The sequence below is a fragment of the Mytilus galloprovincialis genome, chromosome 8, assembly GCF_965363235.1.
Source record: "Mytilus galloprovincialis chromosome 8, xbMytGall1.hap1.1, whole genome shotgun sequence".
In the NCBI taxonomy this organism is placed as follows: domain Eukaryota; kingdom Metazoa; phylum Mollusca; class Bivalvia; order Mytilida; family Mytilidae; genus Mytilus; species Mytilus galloprovincialis.
Genome location: NC_134845.1, coordinates 18,161,468 through 18,167,678, shown reverse-complemented (window position 1 = coordinate 18,167,678; position 6,211 = coordinate 18,161,468). Strand labels below are relative to the sequence as shown.

Here is a 6,211-nt window from a genome sequence, read left to right as displayed (position 1 = left end):
ATTTTTTTTCAATATCTAACACTATAAGGTATAGGGTAATCTGGAATCAGATCAAAAGAATATTTCTTTTTGTCATCTGCCTTACCAGAATGTTTTTTTTTTTTTTATATTTTTAGAAAAAATACACATAACCCTCCTTTGAAGTTAATTGTTCGTTCCATTATATGTGCAACATGGCAGGTGCCTCGTGTGAAGCACGCTCTGCCTACACTTCCTGAACTACTGGTATCAACTGTTGTTTTGTCGTTTCGTCTACCATTGTCAGTTTGCAAATTTTGGCATCAATGGGCATCAATATGATCTGAGGTATCGAGCAATATGTCTTTGTGTTCTAACAATGTGCAGTTTACTATGATCCATATCCGTATACTGACAAACGAAATTTAAACAAATATATTAATCTGCTAATCTAGTCTCCTTGTTTATATTATAATTTAATTCAATAATATTTAATTCGGTTATTGTAATTATATAACTTGGTATGATTTTAATTGCCGGTGTGTTTGATTCATTTTTTTAGTGGTCACTTTTATATGCTAATTAGTTTAGCCCGCGAAATGTTAGTCCGTGCAATTTACCTCGTGTAGTTTGGTCATTTGGATTCAAACCTTACACGGAGCTTGACCAAAGCTATAAGATTTACCCGCCCTCCAAATTTCCCATTATGAATTTTTTCTGCTGCTTTTCATTTATCTTTTCAGTTTTGGAAGACTGATTATAGAACCAGCGTCATGGCATAAATAACAGACTCGAGTTTAGTGCTTTCGTTTATTGTGAATGGACAGGCCGAATTTACTTTAACCTGCTATGGATTACCCAGTGGCTCCTGATATAACTTTATTACTGCTGGATCGCCCTTCAGTAATTCAATCGTCATCAAGTTTTGATTGACAAGTTGGTTGTGTTTCTTTGTTGCTATAAATGCCATGACAAATTTACAGCCAAATAAATCTTAATTTCTTTATGCCTTTGATTCATAGTTTAATTGTTAGATTTATTACATCATAAGGTCAAACAATGAGATTACATAATTATACCTACAAGTACACTTTTATCTAGCTAAGGCCTCCTTTTCAATCTATGTGCGTGTATATATATATATATATATACAACTCGTCTAAACATCAACCCAACAATGTTAGATCTGTAAATATTATTGGGTTGATGTTTAGACGAGTTGTATATACATTATGTACACAGCCATGTATCACCATCATTGATGGCGATCCGATGGATACATCTGTTGTAGAGTTGTCACTGACTCAGACGTACTTATATATATATATATATACAATAACTTTGCGATATTTCTTGTTTAAATATATGTATGAGAAGATGAACAAATTCCTTCTCAGTATATATTTGAAAAATAGTAAAAGTATAATTGTAGGATTAAATCATAAATATCTATTTTTAGTATCTGTAAATTCCAAGAAGAGATAGATTTAAGAAAACCGAAAGTACTTATAAAGACGGTGAATCTATTTATAAATATAGGTTACCATCGCGCTCAAGACATGTTGTAATAAAGATTCATAAACGTAAGTATGTTTTATTCATTAATTGACGAATTAAGGACTTAAAATAATCTTGCAATTGTGAAATTATAAACATTTCTGTAGTACAACATATATATAATTTATGTCCCTGCGTTCGTTTTATATTGTTATCTTCTTTCTTTTTTTCAAACCTGCTATGTTGCACATGTTGCACGAATAATTTGTATTTAAGTATATTCACTTGTACTTTGTTCTTGTGTTGCACTGTTGTACCATTGTTCCAGTTAATGAAAGGGATATAGTGCCTTCAAACATGATTAATCCAGCACCATTCTGTACGTGCCTATTTCAAGCCAGTAGGCTGTAGTTCAGGGATTGTCGTTTGTTGGTGTATATTTGTTATTCGTCATTGTTATGGTATAAATCAGGCTATTTGTGTTATCGCCTGAATCGCTTTACATTTTTTTGGTGGCTTCTATATCTGACGATGCGTTATTTGTTTTGCTCATTGTTGATCTTAGTTATTAATTTATATATTAGTTGTACCCTGATAGAGAGTTGTCTAATTGACAATGATCATGCCACATCTTCTTTTTTTTATAGTTATAAGGACTAAATTACATGATTTTTTAAAAAATATTTAGAAGAAGGATCTTCTTAACTAAAATTTAAAATTCTATCGATTTTTTTGTGGATTTTGTGGTAGTTGTTTAACTACGAATTTAAATGTTCAATGAAAAAAATATGTTAAAAATCATGTTAGTAGACTTTACCGAAACTAAGTTATCAAAATTCCACGAGTTAAAATTTTCCTCTATCGACGAATATTGATACCCACAAAAATAAATATAATGTTATAAACTATATACAAGGAAATTGACTGTATTTACAGACTAGAATTACAAAAAGCTGCATTTAAATCAAACTGTGTAATTAAAAGTTTTTCTGGCGCCAAGTTGGAAGAACTATCATGTATTGGAAGGAAAAGCATATAATGCCTAGAATATGATACAAAGTACTTATAAGGGTCATTCAAAAAAATAATTTATGTCGTAATTATTTCCAATAAAATGACATACGTACCTAACTCGACGTACGCACGTAACGGGACCGGTTATTACTAACCAATTAATTCTAGTTAAGTGCTTTACTCAAGTTTTAACTAAGTATTCCTAAACTATGAAACCTATTCATACTAAATTTTATCAACATCAAGTATTTCTAAGATGATGAAAAACGACGAAAATCATGATTCACATGCTTACAATGTTATATGTTCACTTTGGAAACATTAAAAAAGTCAAAATATAAGAAAATAAGAGCTATCAAATCTGTGTATGTTGTTTTCCTCGCAGATAAAGCTCCAAACTAAAATGTACGTTTATATCGTGTTTGTGTAAAACAAATGACCTAAAAAGCTTTTTAATTTTATAAATTTTGAGATCTGTTAATGTGTCTTTGCAAGTCCAACAATAAAGGTAAGGAACTATTTTTTTTTCTTCATTGGACTAGATACATGAATTTCATAAATATCCTTACAAATCTTTCCTTCGAAAATTTTAAAAGCCTCGTTCACACCTTAACGGATAGCTCAAACGGATTGCCATACGGATAACATTTTTTCAATCCGTTCATGTCCGTTAGACGTCCGTCTATATCTGTTGCATATCCGTTTAGCGTACGTTTTGTCCGTTGACGTCCGTTCTATCCGTGGAAAATTTTGAGCATGTTCGAAACTTGGAACGGTCGTCCAACGGATGACACGTCCGTTGAACGTTCTGTAAGCGTCCGTTTTGTTTCCGGTTTGTTTCTGTTACATGTCCGTTATACATCCGTTGGAGGTCTGGCAGATAAATTCACCATGATGAACGGATCTGAAACGGATAAATGCAAATTGAAAATTTCGCGTCAGAAATGACAATTATTGGTATGTCTGATTTCTGAAGGTTCATGAATTCAGGCCAGACATTGCCCGTTGGCGGCATTTTACCAAAACCAGCTACACAGACACATTTTGAATATTTATGATATTTACATGTATTATTATTCTTGCTTTTATTTGTCCCGTATATCTTGTTCATCCATCCGTTTTATCCGGTACGCTTTCGTTAGGTGTCCGTTTTATGCGGTACTCGTCCGTTGGATGAACATCAGTCGACATACGTTCTGTCCGTTAGGTTTCCGTTTCTCGTACGTTGCATATCCGGTTTGTGTCCGTACTGCATTCGTTACACGTCCGTTTTATTCGGTTATTACATCAACGGACTCCCAACAGATAACAATTTTGTCATCGGACAACTTTTATTTTCATCCGTTAGGCGTCCGTTCGTGCTATCCGATAAGATGCGACCGAGGCTTAAATAAGTTGGTTGACCTTCATGAAATATCTGCTTAACCAAGGATTTGTATAGTGTCACTATACAAAAACTTGACTAAACTAATCACAATGCTGTCCTTTTCACCTCGAATGTGATATGCCGAATTACATTTATCACCGTTTTTGTAAAGGGGGTTTATTAGTTGGATATTTTTTTTTCAATGGTATCAATCAGATTATATTTTTTCAATATTTTACACTATAAGGTAAAGGGAAAATCTGGATTTAGATCAAAAGAATATTTCTTTTTGTCATCTGCTTAACCAGAATATTTGTTCCCAACAAATTGGGGATGAGAATATTTTTTTTAGTAAAAAATAACCTAACCATCCTTTGAAGTTAAATGTTCGTTCTCTTACATGTGCAACATAACAGGTGCCTCGGTTGAAGCACGATCTGTACACACTTCCTGAACTACTAGTATCACCCCCTAAGTTTTGGTGGGGTTCGTGATGTTAAGTTTTCAATAATGTGTTTTGTCAACTGTTGTTTTGTCCTTTTGTCGCTTTATCAAATTTTTTTACCGTTGTCAGTTTGCAATCTAGTGATAAGTTTGAACTATGTCCCTCTGATACCAGCAGATTGATTTTATTTTAATCAATGTTTTTTTTCAAATGTTTTTTTTTTCGTATTTGCTGTCTTTTAGTATTACTTTGCATTATCACGTTTTAACGTTGGCATCAATTTGTCTTTATTTTCTAACAATGTGCAATTTACTCTCCATATCCGTATACAGAAAAATATTTAAAAAATATATTAATCTGCTAACTTAATTAATTAGTTTCTTTGTTTATATCTTCGCGATCTTTCTTCTTCTTCTTTAAATATATTTATGAGAAGATGAACTAGTATATAAGATTTGGACAAATTCCTTCTCAGAATCTGAAACAAGTTGCTTTCTTTCAAAAAGCAATACCTGAACCAGCTTTTTCTGCTATCAGGCAATGACGTTTGTTATAGACATAAAGCTAGAGACACAAGTCATTGTTTTCCCTTAAGAGATTATTGAGTGCTTTCTTCTTTATGCACATCATTTAAAATCCATGTAGTCATTTAGATGCGTTTATCAGGAAGTTTAAGTTCAACAATCTGCCTTTAAAGGTATTTTATTCTGAATAGTATGTACTTTATATGTATGAAGTGTCATGTTTTGTAAGAGTTGATCTTACAAGAGCATGGTATCAGTCTAATTATCTCTCTTTGCAGCCATACCATCATTATAAATTTTTTTGTACATATCTATACAATGCTTTCCTTTGTGTAAAATATCATTGAAATGAATCCAAACACTTGATCTTAATTGAAAAAAACCACTGCCAAAAGGCGTATTTGTAAGTAGTAAAGCATGATGCAATAAGGGCAATGTGCAATGCAGTAAATCCTCTTAACATATGCACATTAAGACAGTCTAAAAACTTGGAAGTCCAATTGTGACCTTGAATATCAATAAGTGTCCAATTCTCTACATTTATTTTATATGTACCAAGTAAGGACAAATTCAATATACATGTAAGCATATGGACTATAGTGTTTTCACAAGAACGTACAACCTCTAAATTGCCTAAGTGCTAATGTGACTTTGACCTTTGCCTTAAAAATCGATAGATGTCCAGATCTTGATATTTATTTGCAATGTATCAAGTTTGGTCTAAATTTAAAGGATATTGACTGTAGAGTGTTCACAGGAATGTACCACTAACCCCTAAACAGTCCAAGTCCTATTGACACAAAGGTGATAATATCGAATAGAGAAATAAATCAACGCATCCGTAATCATAATTAACAGACAACAACTAAATCAAAAATGACTTTTTGTTTTTCTTATTATATAATCAAACAACATACTAGTATAAATATCCGACATTTATGTAATTCTATATTTAACCCATATAGTGCCTCATGTAAACACAAACTTTAAACAAAGTGACGCACCTAGTTAAAATTACTTGATGCAAGCTATTTATATCTACACGCTCTAGCTCTGTATCTGTATTTAATAAATGCAGACGACAAAATCAAATATATTAGCGACGTGTGTTTAATCTCAGATAGCCAGATGTAAACAATGTCAATGTAAAAATTTACAAAAACTATACGAACCGCATACAAACTAATAAAGATCAAAATACGCTCATAGATATTTATAAACCTAATGTTATTAGGATCTGTATTTCAAAACTATTTATTTTAAACTCATTTTAAAATTATTTAAATGCAAATATTTTTTCCCTCCAAAACATGCGCATTGTTTCTTTTTCACATAGCATCCGGATATAAAATTTCGAATCTCGCCAATATTCTGAAGCCTGAACAGGCAAAAATTGTTAAAAATATG

General features: G+C 32.1%; 1 protein-coding gene across 1 annotated transcript in view; it reads left to right on the top strand.

Moving 5' to 3' along the window:
- The first annotated feature begins 1,453 nt into the window (after positions 1-1,453).
- The window catches only part of LOC143085225 (uncharacterized), a 41,687-nt gene continuing 36,929 nt past the window's right edge, over positions 1,454-6,211 (top strand). Inside the window, exon 1 of the mRNA XM_076261460.1 lies at positions 1,454-1,541. The gene's annotated coding sequence lies outside the window, so the exon portion shown is untranslated. The remainder of the gene's footprint in view (positions 1,542-6,211) is intronic.